Source organism: Terrapene carolina, unplaced genomic scaffold (genome assembly GCF_002925995.2).
Source record: "Terrapene carolina triunguis isolate 2854851 unplaced genomic scaffold, T_m_triunguis-2.0 Scaffold190, whole genome shotgun sequence".
NCBI classification, from domain to species: domain Eukaryota; kingdom Metazoa; phylum Chordata; order Testudines; family Emydidae; genus Terrapene; species Terrapene triunguis.
In genome coordinates, this window is record NW_020664541.1 from 547,853 (window position 1) to 565,029 (window position 17,177).

The 17,177-nt window shown below is 43.8% G+C and overlaps 1 protein-coding gene across 1 annotated transcript in view; it reads right to left on the minus strand.

Annotated features, from left to right (window-relative positions):
- Positions 1–17,177, minus strand: part of LOC112113988 (cat eye syndrome critical region protein 2) — a 131,719-nt gene that overhangs the window by 49,192 nt on the left and 65,350 nt on the right.

A 17,177-nucleotide genomic window follows, 5' to 3' on the forward strand; every position in this document is an offset into this window, starting at 1 on the left:
CTGTTATGTCAAAGAACCCATTCGTATCCACATAGCCAGCTTTCCAAAAGGAGACAGCACTTGGATAGTCAACCCTCTAATACTCCTTTGGTTCACGTACATGACTATGTGGGAGGGTTGGAGGTGGGGGGACAAAAGAAAGAGGCTCCAGGAGTTCAGGGATGGACAATGCCACCGTCTTCCTCCCACACTTTACCTCTTTCCTTCTACTCTTACTGAGCCAATGACATTTCCCCTCTGATGGGGGAGGGGGAGGAGAGGGGGCACTGCTTTGTTGCAAACCATTAGTGCAAACCATTAATATGAACTCAGCTGGATTAGTAAGTGGTGACAAACACTGAGTCAGCCTCTGCCTCAGAGTCCAATTCTGTCTCCTGAATTCAACAGCCTGAAGTGTGGGAGATCAGAGGTTTCCACACCCCTGCAAAATGCCTCTGGGTCTTCTGAAAAGGTCAAGGCAACATCAGCACTCCCTACATCCCCTGCCCTGGAATTTGCATCAAGAGCCCCATGTGTCATTTACACAAACTTCAAGCCTCTATTAAACTGGCAGCTCTATGAACAGACTGAAAACAAAAAACTTTATAGCTCTATAGGCTTTATAGGGTGAGTCAGGAATTTCCTCTAGAGCAGAGGTTCCCAAACCTTTTTTATTGCGTACCCCCTTCCAGATCTACCAGCCGCCCGCATACCCCTACCCTTCTCATCACTGATATTTTGTGTGTTCTTCTTAACACTACCCGTCTTTAGCCATCTGTCCATATTTCACTGTAACATACAGATATGTTGTTACCATCATTTGGGAACCCCTGATCTAGGGTGATTTGAAGCAGGGGGCAGGAAATCTGATGGTGGGAGGGATTTGCTTAGCAAGGTAATTTTCCACCTCTAATTTATATAGTTGAGTGTGTTGGGGAATCCAGTGTTTTCTCAGCTGAACTCTTGATCCATCCAAGTTTAGGGGAGGAAGGGGTTAGTTAATAGAAACCAAGACCATTTATTCACAGCTTAGCTTGTGTGGCTCAAAATACTCCCATATCACTCCTCCTCCATCTCAAATAATCCTCCATAACTAAAAGCTAAGGAAGGGAGCAGTTGGCATGCTGACTCCCACAGTGAGATAGAATAGGAACAGCATTGGAGCAGAGGGAAATCTCCAGGGAAGCTGAGGGATTGGAGAGCCGATGGGTGCTGTCTAATCTAATAAGAGATCACATCACAGAAGCATGTGCTAGCTTGACAGAAGCAAACACAGCCACTTAACCTGGATATGACAGCTGAGGCAGGCATGTTGTTCTACCGCCCCCCAAAAAGGGGAGCAGGAAGGAAGAAAGGAAAGCAGCAAGGTCACCGCAGCTGCAAACCCCTAGGAGAGGTTCCAATTCTGCATTTAGAGGCTGCTCCCAGCAGCCACAATACAAACACATGGCAACAGAGAAACTTTTTTCAACTCAGACATTTCAGCACTCCTAATACCACATTTATCCACTCCAGGGAAACACCATGATACCCTCTCACCTGCTCTGAGCCAAAACGTCCTACCACTGATCTCATATATCCCCCACCCTGCCTTCTCCACACCAGAGGCAAGGCCAGATTACCGAACCAACAGAAACTGTCTTCCCAGCTCACCAAAAGCACCAGTGGAGGAAGTGAATTCACCTCACAAGCCAATGTAGTAGATTGGCATTCGTTGGCTTTCCCCGGAGAGTTTTTGGTCTGAGCGCTCCATATGACTCCACTCTGAACTAGCGTCCTCTCCATGTCCACCACTCACCCCTGGCAAATACTGGGGAATGGCTTAGGACAATGCATGTTATTTGGTGGCAAGAAGAAAGAGGGACATATATATTGGACCAAACAGAAAAAAGCTTCACCTGTATCTTTCAGAGTAGCAGCCGTGTTAGTCTGTATCCGCAAAAAGAACAGGAGTACTTGTGGCACCTTAGAGACTAACAAATATGCTCTAATAAATTTGTTAGTCTCTAAGGTGCCACAAGTACTCCTGTTCTTTTCACCTGTATCTGTCTGTTCTGAAGAAGCTTTTCCCTTAAGGCTGGCAGAAGCCTGGGAACAGCACAGGGGCTGGGAGGAGAGTCTATTTGATCTTACCTCCCACATTCACCTAGAGTTTTCACTGTTTTGTTAAAACAAAACAGAAGCAGCTAATCTTTGCTCCACAACGCCTGTAACTGGATGTGCTAAGTAAAGGCAGCACAGGAGAAATCACACATATCTGTTACTTTGAGCTGTCTTGTCAGTTTCCCTTTCGAGCTCCAAGTAACCATGTATGTGTGAGCCTCTGTTTTATTTGTCTCTCTTTCTTCGGTAGCAGCAGGAGTGTACCAGTGTGGAGCTGTTCTCCAATGCATAAAGTAGGATGGAGGCAACAGAAAGACAAGTCCAGGAAGTTTTGGGAGGGTGGAGGGTTCTGTAGCTCCCTGTCCTCTATGTAGGTTTTAAGCCAGGGAGGATGCAGCTCCACAACTGTCAGGGTGACGTGTGCTGCACTGCAAGTCTACTCTCCCCACCCATGGCATGAAAGTGACTTTCAGGCCGGGCAGGGAATGTTTGATCTTGATGCACTAAAAACCTCTTATCACACCACATGAAATTGCCAATGTCCCTCCTAAAAACTGCTTTGTTCACCAGCCACCTCCCCTTCCAGGACTCTGACATTCTCTCATCTCAAAGCACCAGACTGTTCACCCAAATGATCCAGAGAAACCAGTTGATGTGAAGAAGAGAATAAGCCCTAAAGAAAAACAGAGTTGGACCCAAGTCTGATTATAAAATACTCTGAAGATGAAAAGCATAGGCCCATGGTTAAAGATGTTCATTGGTTGGAAGTGCATGAGTTGTATTTTTAATTGACCCAGGACAGGATTGTATACAAGTTTTGTTGGTTTGGGTAGAGTGGGAAAGAAAAGTGGAGCAGTCAGGGAGTCCAGAGTAGCTGAAGAGGCGTGCTAGCAAGTGGAGAGGAGTTGTATTTGCCTGCTGGCTGGGATGGGGGAGGAACAGCCAAGAGGCAGACAGTGAGTGTATGCAAATGACGGCCCAAAAGAGTTAAGAAAACATTAAGGGATAAAAATAAAACCTAATATATAACGGTTTTTTGACCAAAAGGCCCAATCCTTTACTCATTAGTCAAGGGAAGTTTTGTCACTTACTTTAATGGGAGGAGGACTGGACCCCAAGACATACAGGCAAGTTACTGGGCAAATTATTCCTATGGGTTTGGGAAAAAACAACAACTACAGTCACTTTAGTTTTAGGGAAGACTGGCTGAAGATAAAGTGCTGGTTTGGGCAGCTGCATTTTTTCTGAGCTGCTTAATTGGCTTAAAGACAAAAAATGTCAAAAATTTCGGAATCCTTTTGTTTTCAACACAGTATTATTTAACACAATATATTTATAAAAACATCAGTGTCAAGACTACCATTTAGTCAGCAGTGACAGGTGAATAAAAAACCTATTTACACTCAATGCATGGGAAAAGCAAGAGATTTTAAATAGTTTTCAATATTTTTTCTTAAGTGGAACATTGTTGTAATATGAACTGTGTTTGCTGTATTTTTCTGCAGATACTGTCATTGTTTGTTGAAACAGGACACAGTCAAGTGTCCCCATGAGAATGCATCTTGAAGTGCAATCACACGGCTTTGTTCAGTAAACTAATCCCCAAACCACTCTACCCTCCCCAATTTATGTGCACCAGTCAGCCAATGTACACCCCAACTAACCCCACACCTGCAGTGAGTGATTTTAGTGTTAGAGTACCATCCTGAAACCATTACCCCTTCACATTCATCTCAGGTCCCAGCCACAGTGTAGCAACTACTGTTGGGAGGAACATGGTTGTCTCCAGACACTATTGAAACACAGCTTTGTCTTGTAGAATAGATAGGACCAAGAAGTGTTTTAACCATGATATGATGATTTCTAGTGAACCCATCACCACGGAATCTGGGCACTAAAAACGAGGCAGAACTGCCTATTTTGTCCAACCTACGCTCCAGTCCTCCTGTTTCGGTTGCTGTTAGATTAAAAACCCTGAAAAATAATGCCAGCTGTTGTCCATCCCTTGGTGACGAAAGGCTTGTGTAAAAAGGTACACCTCACAGTGGCTTTGGCTCACTCTGATCTCCAGTTGTAAGGAGTACCACAGTCAGCCCTCCACTGAGAATGATCTATCTCAGGTTCCTGAAAGTTTCATCCTCAACACAGTCAACCACAGCATGCTTGTTGAGCGCCCCTGCTTTGGTGGTTTGGGGATGGAGAGGCAGTCTAGATAGTTAAAGCTTTAATGGACTAGAGTCTAAAGATTTGCACTCTCAGGTAATGCAGAATGAAACCTATGTCCCACATACACATTATAGTGTGTGAGAATCACGGCTATATTGTGCTCAGGTCATGGTTTTTTGCTCATACTTAGTTAATAGCTTCTGTGTGACCTTGACAGCCAGCCCCAAGTACAGTATGTTGCAATAATTCAACCTAGAAGCAATGAAATACAGATCAATGTGGCTACATCTGGATCCAAGAGGAATGATTAGTCTCTTGGCTGGGTGAGGATGAAAGAAGGTATCTATTGCCACTGCCTCACAGCCTATGCACTAGTGTGACAGAAGGCAAATGCCCCCTGATAGATTATTAGGTCAGTGCCCTGACCAGGTCTTGAACGCATTTCCCCTGGCTAGTATTACCTCTGGCTTACCAGGCTTTAGTCTGTGCTAGCTGCATTTCATCGATTTCTTTCCAGCACTGGGTCATTTGGAGGATGGTGCTGTATCTGCTGAGAAACAGACCTACTGCTGGGTTACCCATGTAGTCTCATAGCCACACCGAGAGGCCTCATATTCTGACAGAGAGCAGACAAAGTTGCTGAGATATGGCATGCGAATCAGCAGCTCATGGTGTCCAACTGTCTGTTTTTAGCTAGTACTGTGAACACAGAGATATGCCCCCTGCATGTAGCCATAAGGAAGTCATCCACCAGCGCCAGAACAATACAAGTGTCATATGCCTGTCTGAAGCCTGATTGTGAAAGGTCTTGTGGGTAGAGATCAGAAGTTTGTGTACCTTCAATAATTCTGCCCAGGAGACTGGGGTGTATTTGACATGAAGTTGGACTACTGAGAATTGATCGGACAACTGCATGCTTCAGTGTGGTCATGTTGCCTTCTCTGAAAGAGGTTATCAAAGATTTTGGACCTAAATTTTCAAACAGGAGAAATGCAGGTACTCAGTACCTTGGGGGCTGGGCAGAAATCAGGACTTATTTAGGAGTTTAACTTTTAGCACTCAGGATTGAAAATATTATCCTTGGTTTCAAGTGGCTCTAGTTGCTCTTCACTGGCTTTTCACCATTAGAAAAGGGGTCTGTTTTGCATGTGACCGTCTGGACATCCCTCAGTGATTTCACAGCCTCTACTATCCACTGTTTCAACTGTCTTTGTTCAGTGGTTGACCCAGGAGGAGCTGAGGGAAAACAAGAGGTGAAAGGAGATGGACATTTTAGCAGAGCAGAGTCCCTGTCCATGATGGGGCTCCTAAGTGCTACAAAAATACAAATAAATAATAACAGGGCCAGAGAGTGTGTGACTGAAGATAGCAGATAGTTCTGGGACACAAGAACGGTCAGCATACTGGCCCTGCATCTGGACAGCTCCCTCTCCGAGGATGTTCAGGAAGTTCACTAGATCTGGGAGCCTCTGAAGATGAATTCAGACAAGAGGAGGGAAAGCCTTTACATCCCTGCTTGGAGGTGGTGGATGGACCAGGCAATAGAAGTGGTTAATATGCCAATCTCCATCCCTGGGCTGAAGATCTGCTTCAGTGTCTAGCTGAGCAGAACAGCCATGCTGGACATGAAATCCTGCACAAAGCGTGTGGGAAGTATCACCCACTTTGACACTCAAAGACCCTTAGGACAAAGAATCCCAGGGATTCCTCTACAAAAAACTTGACAGCTGTTCTGTTAGCCCTGATAAGTATCTTGTGGCATGGTCTTTAAACCAGTAACAATCACATAATTTTCATGTCCCTAGACACAAACAGCATTCGAACTATTTAATCTCCAGTGTCTTTGAATGTCCCGCTATCAGTTTAAGCTTAACTTATTTAAGCTTGTTTTTCCTCCACTCTCCCAGATCCTTATTACTGTCGACAATACCACTGTCTTCTGTCACTAAGACCCCATAATCTGGGAGTCATCATTGATTCTTCCTCTACTTCATGTCCTCCACATCCGGACTGTGTCTAAACCCTGTCATACCTCTCTCCACAAACAATCTGAATAGCCATCCTTTTCTTTCTGTCCAAGCAGCCAATTCTTTCATCCAGGGACTTCTCTCCCATCTTGATTAATGCTCTCTTCCTCACAGGCTTCCCTGACTCCCAACATCATTCCCTCTTACACTCATGGAAAATGCTGCTGTCCAGAACATCTTCATGGCCTGGCAATCTGGCCACCTCATCTCACACTCTGAATCCCGTCACTGACTCAGACGCCTCCTACATCATTTCAAATGTAAACATCTTGTCCTCACATTCACAATGCCCCGCACAACTCTTCTTCTCCTGAGTTATCCAGTCTCTTAGTAGGTCACCTATATGCTCGCCAACAGTGCCAACCTTCATGCTCCATTTGTTCACTTCTCCCACGATCCCTGCTCATTACTCCACACCACATGCATGGGAAGTTCTTCTGGTTTTGTCACACTCCTCATTTAAATTCTTCTTTAAGACTGATTTCTAGTGCAATGTCTATAAGTAGTGAGTCAAAGATATTTATTTATCTGACTCTATTCATGCTTATACTCCACAATTTCATTCCACCCTGCTGTCCACTAGCCTTTGAATAGCCATGTGATCTTATTGCTGTAACCTCTGTCCTTTCTTCCTTCTAATCTTTTCATGGTCTCATGTCAAGAATTAGTTTAGAAGTTCTTGAGGGCAAGGAACATGTCCTCCATCTGTCCTGTAAGGCACCAAGCACAACTCTAAGTATGAGCCTCAGCTTGTTTGTGGTTTTCTGTTGCACCAGCCATTGGTGTAGTTATTACAGCCAAGATCAGCAGCATGCCAGTAAATGTTGGTTAATACAAACAGTGTATTCCCCATATCTATCATGATTGGGTTTGCGTCTCAGGCCCCAAAGATTATTGCACAGATTACACCGATAAATCCACTGGATCACTAGGATATTCCACTTTAGCTTTTTCTAAGGTCCCCTTCACCATAATATCAGCGAGCCTGAATGTTCGTACTCATTTTGCCTAGATTAGGAAAAGAGACTAAAGGTTAGCTAGCAACCTAGGTTAGCTAATCAACCTTGTCACAGTCCAGGGCAACTGCACCTGCATTTCATCTCTGTGATCCACCGAGGGCACCCGCTCCAGGCTCCCAGATCCTCAGCCATCACCTCCTCTTGGGCGGAGACCTGTGTCTCTGGGATTTTCCCAGGTTGCACAGTTCCCTGCCTACACTGAGTTATTCCCAGCAAGCCAGACTGACTAAACAGGCCAATGTCTGTGCTTTGCTCTCTTTTCAGAGGCTATATACACCACAACTGCCCACAGATATAAGTGACTACATAGCTCTTTCTAAGCAAGCACATTTATTCTTAAGGTGAAAGCACTGCCGAGAAAACATTTTAAAAATAATAAAATAATCTACAAGCATGCAAATAAGATTACTGGAGACCATCCTCACCCCCAACTCCAGCAGGGCTCTGGTAGGAGTCAGTCCTTCAAACCCCAGAAACGGGGGGGGGGGGGAAAGGGGGTTTCTGTGTCCATAACAGCTTTAGCTCAGAACAAGCACCCCCCTACCCCATGAATGGGTTGTCTTTCCTTTATACGATTTGGGTCTTTGATCTTTGGATCCCTGTAACAGCTATAATCAAGTAAATAATGGTCTCATCCTCAGGGCAAAGCTTTTAAAGGCTGGGTGTTTGTATAACCAGAGGGAGCGGGGGGTTGCATTCACCTTCCCCCTAGACATTTTCCAGGTGAACTGCTTGACATTGTTTGTCCATAAGTCCACTCTTGTCTGGCCCATTGTTCAAGATAATCCTTTGAAGTTCATAATTCCCAGGGCTCACAATAAAATATAACATTTGCATTTAATACAATGGACTCCAAAGATACTTAAACTTAATTCAATAAAGTTTTCCAAGGATTCTGCAAGAAATTGCCACATCTGTCACAAACCTCATCTCTTAGTGTAGAAAAAAAGCACCGTATTCCTTGAAGGGACACAACTGATGTAGCTGCATGAAGACTGTAAGGCAATTTTAATTTTTTTTTAACATTTATTCTTAAAACAAACCAGTGAGAGAGTAGTCCTGGAGGTAATGCTTGAAGGATCTGTTCCATGCAAGGGAATGAAGACAGAAAAATGTGACAAAAGGAATGGAAGAAGTGAAATATATAGAGCCATTAAACCTGGTCAGTAACAACAGATATTCTGTCCTTGATGAGTCAGGAGATGATCAGATTGTCCTTTACCTTCCTCCCAAACAATTAGATGGAAAGCTCTGAAAAGAAGTCGCTGGAATAGAAGTGCCAATAAGTAATCCTGAATGAAAACTCAGAGGAGCATGGTTCTGATAGAACAGGATGGGATGCTACATTCTGGGCATCAGGACAAAGGACATGACAGGGAGAGGAAAGGAGATCCTGAAGAATGTTGTGGAATGTCCTCCTATTTTCCATGATAGAACAAAACATGATTGAAAAGAGATGCCATAGATTCAAAGCTGGCTTTAGGGATCTGGAAAGAGAGGTGAAGACTGGGTCAACAGAGGTGATCTATTTGGAAATTCTTCCAGTGCTTAGTGAAGAAAAGAGGGGAGTTTGGGATTCATGGAGCACATTAGTGCCTTCCATGATGCAAGGTGAGTTAGACAGTCTCCATCTAAGCAGGTGAGGTACCAATCTTCTGGATTCAAAAATGTCAAGGAAAGTAAGTGGAAAACAGTGGGTTCTGTTTATCTTACCATCTGACATATTCTTCCGAACTGAATCCTAATAAAATTATGTTTTACAACACAGGGTGAATTTAAAAACAAGCTTTGAAGGGACAGTAATGGAATATAAAGTAGCTTCCAAGGTAAAATAATCAAATCACTGTTTGTTTCTTTAAAATGTTAAAACATTAAAAATTGTAAATATGAAACAACAAAACAGGAAACAGCTATATGGTCAGCATGACAACATTTTTCACAACAGTTCTAGCCAGAAACAGAGAACAGCAGGAGATTTTCTGGATTATTTTAATTTAATGTGCACATCCATGTAACACGGCCATTTCTTACTTAAAAACAGCTGTAGAAGTCTCCTGCTGTGGCCTTTGCCTTTAGCAGCAGCTCTGATCTTCCTGTCTTGATACAAGTCATCAAGCTGCATTTCCTGTTGGAATTAAAGTGGTAGCCTGCAGGGATTATGCAGCTGCCCAATTTGTATCAGTGGACATTGGGGGGGGGGGGGGGGGGGGGAATCAAGTATTTTTAAAATACCACTTGATAATTTTCTTATATAAATTGCATATTCTGAATAAGTGATTTTTTTTTCCTGAAGTCATTTTTTGCAATAGTAGAAAGTCATAAGCACTTAAGGGTCTATACACAAAGGCAAAGGGCATGGGAAATACATTAAATGAGCTAGACGTGTGAGATTATGACCTAGTGGATGTTAGTTTGGTGGGGCAAATCACATCTGCTATATTAACGTATTAACATTGACCAGTATGATGTATTCAGAAGAGCTAGAAGGGGAAGAAGAGGTAGAGGGATATTAGATACCTAAAATATTTACAAAACCACAATTAGCAAAAGTACTTTACAGTTTTATACTTCTGCATAATTAAAGTCAGGCACTTCCAGTCCAGTTATGAGTTCTATTTGCTGTCAAACTAGACATGCAGAGAACTACAGCCTGCTACCAGTAGATTGCAAGAAAATATAAATACAAAATACTTTGGATAGTGAAGAGGTAAAGTACTACACAAAATTAACTCATCATTTCAACACTGAGAAGCAGCTAAATAGTAGAATATAGATGCAGAAACAAATATTTAAGGCACAATTGCAAACTATCCAACACGAATAAAAGATTAGAAGAATAGTAAGAGGCCCATACGGTTCCATCTGGAGCACTTTAACGACCTGCAAATAAAAAAGGAATCCTACAAAAAGCAGAAGCATGGACAAAATGCTAAGGAGATGTACAAAAGAATAGCACAAGCACATAGAGACAAAATCAGAAAGGCTAATGTACAAAATGAGTTACACCTAACAAGGGACATAAAAGGCAATAAGAAGAGGTTCTTTATATACATGATTAGGAGCAAGAGTAAGATGAAGGAAAGCGTAAGTAGTAGGAGAGCTAATAACTGATGACATCAAGATGGCTGAGGTGCTTAATGCCTATTTTGCTTCAGTCTTCACTAAAGAGGTTAATCGTGACCAGATATTCAACACAATTAATATTAACTAGGGGGAAGAAAAACAAGCCAAAATAGGGAAAGAATAGGTTAAAGACTAGTTAGATAAGTTAGATGTATTCAAGCTGGCAGGGCCTGGTGAAATTAATCCTAGGGTGCTGAAGGAACTAGCTGAAGCAATCTCGTTAGCAATTACCTTTGAGAACTCATGGTGGACTTGTGAGGTCCCAGAGGTCTGGAGAAGGGCAAACATAGTACCTATCTTTAAAAAGCAATACAAAGAAGACTGAGGGAATTATAGACCAGTCAGGCTAACTTTGATATCTGGATAGTGGAATAAATTATTAAACAATCAGTTTCATAGAATCATAGAATATCAGGGTTGGAAGGGACCACAGGAGGTCATCTAGTCCAATCCTCTGCTCAAAGCAGGACCAATCCCCAACTAAATCATCCCAGCCAGGGCTTTGTTAAGCCTGACCTTAAAAACCTCTAAGGAAGGAGATTCCACCACCTCCCTAGGTAACCTATTCCAGTGCTTCACCTCTTTCCTAGTGAAAAAGTTTTTCCTAATATCCAACCTAAACCTCCCCCACTGCAACTTGAGACCATTACTCCTTGTTCTGTCATCTGGTATCACTGAGAACAGTCTAGATCCATCCTCTTTGGAACCCCCTTTCAGGTAGTCGAAAGCAGCTATCAAATCCCCCCTCATTCTTCTCTTCTGCAGACTAAACAATCCCAGTTCCCTCAGCCTCTCCTCATAAGTCATGCGCTCCAGCCCCCTAATCATTTTTGTTGCCACATCCTTCTTGTAGTGTGGGGCCCAAAACTAGACACAGTACTCCAGATGAGGCCTCACCAATGTTGAATAGAGGGGAATGATCACGTCCCTCGATCTGCTGGCAATGCCCCTACTTATACAGCCCAAAATGCCGTTAGCCTTCTTGTCAACAAGGGCACACTGTTGACTCATATCCAGCTTCTCGTCCACTGTAACCCCTAGGTCCTTTTCTGCAGAACCGCTACCTAGCCATTTGGTCCCTAGTCTGTAACAGTGCATGGGATTCTTCCGTCCTAAATGCAGGACTCTGCACTTGTCCTTGTTGAACCTCATCAGATTTCTTTTGGCCCAATCCTCTAATTTGTCTAGGTCCCTCTGTATCCTATCCCTACCTTCCAGCGTATCTCCACTCCTCCCAGTTTAGTGTCATCTGCAAACTTGCTGAGGGTGCAGTCCACGCCATCTTCCAGATCATTAATGAAGATATTGAACAAAACCGGCCCCAGGACCGACCCTTGGGGCACTCCACTTGAAACCGGCTGCCAACTAGACATGGAGCCAATGATCACTACCCGTTGAGCCCGACGATCTAGCCAGCTTTCTATTCACCTTATAGTCCATTCATCCAGCCCATACTTCTTTAACTTGCCGGCAAGAATACTGTGGGAGACCGTATCAAAAGCTTTGCTAAAGTCAAGGAATAGCATGTCCACTGCTTTCCCCTCATCCACAGAGCCAGTTATCACATCATAGAAGGCAATTAGGTTAGTCAGGCATGACTTGTCCTTGGTGAATCCATGCTGACTGTTCTTGATCACTTTTCTCTCCTCTAAGTGCTTCAGAATTGATTCCTTGAGGACCTGCTCCATGATTTTTTCAGGGACTGAAGTGAGGCTGACTGGCCAGTAGTTCCCCGGATCCTCCTTCTTCTCTTTTTTAAAGATAGGCACTACATTAGCCTTTTTCCAGTCATTCAGGACCTCCCCCGATCGCCATGAGTTTTCAAAGATAATATTAGTTTGTAAGCACCTGGAGGATAACAGGGTGATAAGTAATAGCCAGCATGGATTTTTCAAGAACAAATCATCCCAGACCAACCTAATTTCCTTTTTTGACAGGGTTCCTGACCTAGTGGACAGAGGGAAGCAGCAGACATGACGTATCTTGATTTTAGTAAGGTTTTTGACACAATCCCATATGACATTCTCATAACCAAACTACGGAAACGTGGTCTAAATGAAATTACTATAAGATGGATGCACAACTGGTTGAAAAACCATACTCAACAAGTAGTTATCAATGGTTCGCTATCAAACTGGGGGCACATAGTGAGATCCCACAGAAGTTTGTCCTGGGTCAGGTACTAGTCCTATTACCCATCACACCATTCTCCCCCCAGATGGGCTCTCCCTTCTCCTCTGCATCATCCAAAGTTTAAGGTCCACCACAATTTAGCCCTTCTTTACCTATAACCATATAAATGACTGCTGCCTTCACTACTAATATTCTCAGTCTTCACTGTTCATTTGTCCATTTCTCCTACAAGGACCTCAATGCTTTTTCTCATGTCACGTCTTTTGCACAGCATAACCCTCCCCTCCCCCATACACACACACACACCAAAATGAAAAAGCCGCTACCTAATCCTCCTTCAAATTCACTTGTACCATGATGCCTACAGAACACTGCCAGACAGTAATAGGAAAATGTATCTATGTCTTACCTAAAAATTTCCTTTCTTGGAGTAATGAGGGCCATGGAACCATGACATGAGGTGCTCTGCTCTATAGAGCTTTGGAGGCAGACCACACCTGTCCATCAGAGTCAGGGCTGGTGTGGCTCATGCCACCTCTGAGAAACTGTCAGTTGCTACACTTCCCTACCTAGGAAAAACTAAGCACTCTGTATCAGTAAGGAAAATTAAGCACTGAGACTAAAGAGAACAATTCTCCTGAATAACAAACTTGAGTGCCAATTAATAATCCGATATTTCCCAATTAACAGTCCATTCAAGGCTGGCTTGATCTGTGGACCTCATTACTCCAAGAAAGAAAAAATTCAGGCAAAATATGGATAAATTTTCCTATTCTTATTCATACTCAGGACCACAGGTCTATGACACTGGGGTTTTCATACCACTATCCACACAATATAGGGGGGGAACAATATACAGTTATGTACAGATGTGAAAAGAGTTACTGGGATACTATAGTGAGGAGCACTCATCTACCAAAGGCAGCATCAGACAATGACTGAAGTCCAGCCTCTAGAATTTTGAAGGTGGTATGAACAGTTGAGAAGATGCCTGCTTTACAGATTTTCTTGTATGACGTATGTTATTTTTCTGCCCATGAAGCTGCTACAGCTCTGAGGGAATGAGCTCTGATATTGGAAGATGGAGTTACACTTTTTGACTTGTATGCTTCTTAGTTACAAAACTTCAGCCACCTGGAAATAGAGGATTTTGAAACCGTCTTTCCCTTTGACACTAGATAATAAAGCACAAACAAAGACTTTGTCCTTCTGACCTGAGCTGTGTGGTGAATACGTTCTTTAAGAGCTTAGAAGACATCTAGAATATGCCAGTTTCTTTTTGGAGTGTGATGGAACTGGGCAAAAGGATAGCAGAACAATTTCCAGTGCTCTATGGAGTCTGGAGTTAATCTTTAGTATGAAGGCATGGTCGGATCTGAGTACCACTCTACCCTTATGGAATGTAGTGTTGAGGTTCCAGGAAAAGAGCTTCCGTCTCAGGGGCACCCTGCAAACAGACAAGATTGCTATCAAAAAGGCCACTTTAGTGGTTAGAAAGTAATGAGACAGCTTCATGAGTGGTTCCAATTGAGGGTCTGTAATGGCACTGAGAACCAGGTAAGAGCCCATAAAGAGACTTCATGCACTTCAGGAGGATGTAGAAGAGATGCTGCTCTCACAAGAAAAAGGTTCGATATCTGGGTATGATGAAATTCACTACTTGTTTATTGCACTAAGGATTCTTGACAAAGCAGTGACTTGACCCTCAGTGTCTGCAGCTGCCAGGCCTACCCTGAGTTAATTGTGAAGAAATCTGAGAATCTGTGGTACCAATGCAAAGGTAGGGCTGAGACCTTTGTCCTGGTACCAATGGGTAAATCTCAACCAGACTCTGGAATATGCTGAGCTAGTTGATTTACTTCTTGAAGCCACTCTTACAGGTAAAAATCTCTCCCAGTTAGAAATGACAAGTCCCTGACCACTAGGGAAAAAGGCACATTTATCTTTGGTAGTGGTGCCAGGATACATTGTGCCTGGTGCACACTGAGGAACCTTCTGGCCTTATAAAATGGAGGCCACAGGGAAGTGTGAGGTAGAAAGAAAAATGGTGGGGCCAAGAGGTCCATTACTGCCTTGCAATTTTCCAATCTGGGCTGCTGTCTCTCTCATCCCTCCCTAGCCATTTGCTGGGGGAAGGAGGTGGAAGCAAGGCATGGCAACCTGGGAGCAATAACCAGAACCATTAGGGCCTGGCGACTCACAGAGGCAGCTGGTAATGACAGCTCAATCGTTTGGACATGGTGATCTGCAGTGGCAGCTGAGGGGGGCAGCCTGATGCTTTCCCAATCTTTAGGTGCAGCAGGAAAATCCCTGTTCCACACTCACATACTCACAGGGGGCCTGGGGAGGGATTTATAACTGTGGGTCATCTGAGACATCTGCAGACCTCGTAAGTGTAGTTTACAATACTCAAAATACTCAGTACACTTTTGCTCAATGTCTGTCCTCTGGCATGCTGTAGAATGGAGGGAAGGATTGGGCCTGAGCTCCCCTTACCAGGCTCTCCTTGTTCTGTCTCTGGATCCTTGTCTGTAGCTCCCTGCTGTTGCAGCAGTTGCAGGGAGGTGCCAGGGAGCTGCTCTGTGGTTAACAGACATGGCTGTGAGCACAGGCTCCAGTGGCTGGGCAGGAAACTTCCCCGGCCCTTTGATATTGTGCTTCAACCTACACTCCACCCATGTTTTGTGGGGGAGGGAGGAGAGCTGCCGCTTGCTGGTCCTGGCATCACTGCAAGCCTGTACCAGACCCAGGGGATTTTGCTGCTGAGGTGCTGTCACTGTTTGCTGGGAGCTCTCCTACTTGGGGAAGGAGGCTGCAAGAAACCCTGCCCCTGCTTGAGGATTTGACGGGGGCCTGGGACTCCACAGAACAGGCACAAATCTCCATGCAGGCACTTAATCAGCAAGGGAAGTGCAGGAGTCAGAGTGTCTGCTTTCTCTCTCTTCTTAGCCTTCTCTGCCATGCTGCACTTTGGATGGGTGAGCAGGGGCACAGAGGAGAAGGGTACTCTTCTCTGCCAATAAAGGCAGACCCAAACAATCTGGAGTTGTTAAGGCCTTTTTTCCCTCTTCTTCCTCTTCTTCTTCTTCTTCTTCCTCTTCCTCTTCTTCTTCTTCTTCAAGTTTGCTCTGCAGTACGGGGGAGCTGGTCTGCATGCCTACAGCTGGATAAGTAGACAAAATCTGGTGCTGTCTCAGAGATGGAGCCACACCTACCCATATCTCTGATGGACAGGTCTGGCCTGCCTCCAAGGCTGCATACAGCAGAGTACCTCATGTCATGGATCTGTGGGCCTCATTACGAATAAGAATGGCTACAGAGGTGGCAAGCTACATTGAACACACAGCTAGCCTACACAAAAGCACACTCGTGTTACCCCTTCTTCCTTCTACAGTCAAGTTTGTTTCTTCCACCAGTTGCATCTTGTCATTAACCAAGGCCTAATCTACACAGAGAAGTTGTATTTATTTAACTAAAATCATTTTTTAAACTGATGTAGTTAAATTGGTGCCACCCACATATGCACACTCAAACCAATTTAAGAGTGCCTTACATGTTGACATTAAACTGCAGAATAATCTCCTAAACGAAGTTATGGCAACTCCAAAGCTTGAGATATTTACAACTAAACTGGACAAAACACTGAAAAGTATACTTCGGGAACAATCCTGCATTGGCTAATGAGGATTAGATGAGATGGCCAGACTGTTCCTTTCCACTTCTAATTCTAATTGAAGAAACAGACATCACCTGATGCCATAAATCCACAATCAGGATTATACACCACTGTTACGGTAGTTCTGATAGAAGCAGTACATATGGTTTCAGATGCTTTCTGATCAGCCTACTCTCCATCTCAGATTCATTCAGGGAGGGCAAGCACCAGTTTGGCTCAGTGGGTGGGCACTACCCACCAAGTCAGCTGCTTACAGATTCAGGTTCTGCACCATGTTCAGTGCCAACCCAGTAATACAGTGGAACCCACTGAGTTACCTACCACCAGCAGCAAGATTGCCTCATGTCCAGAATTATGCTCTGCTCTCAGTTCAAGTTCATAGGAATTCAGTGAAGAAAGCTGAGACTTCACTTGTGCTTCGTTATAAATGAAGCTTCACCCTTTGGGCAGAGAGCATATTGCTTTGCTGTCGGAAGGCGCTCTTCTAAAGGATGATACTTTACAGAAGTCTTTTCTCCTCATTTTTAAGGGCTATCCAGGTGGATGTTAACAAAAAAGTGCCTTTGGATCTTTAAACATCAAGGAGAATACCTCAAAGTCCTGGCGAACACACCAACAACCTATCATTCTGATGTCACAGGCCAAGCGTTAGCTATGCCTAAGAAGAGAATAGTTGCTATATTTGACTCTCCACTCCTACTATCCAGCTCATTCCAAGATAAAGCTCCTTGCCATTTTTCAAATAATTTAGCATAATCAAAACAGTTATGATGTTGCAAACACTTACTGTGACTTCTCTAAATTAATCAGGCAGAGGGCAGATTACAAAGAACACACAAATATCCTGATCACTAACAGTGAAGGGAAACAATACACAGAGTACAAGACAGGTGTGTGGGTTCAGGGTAAAAGATAATTAAAAAAAAAAAAAGAATTTGCCCAAGAGTGGGG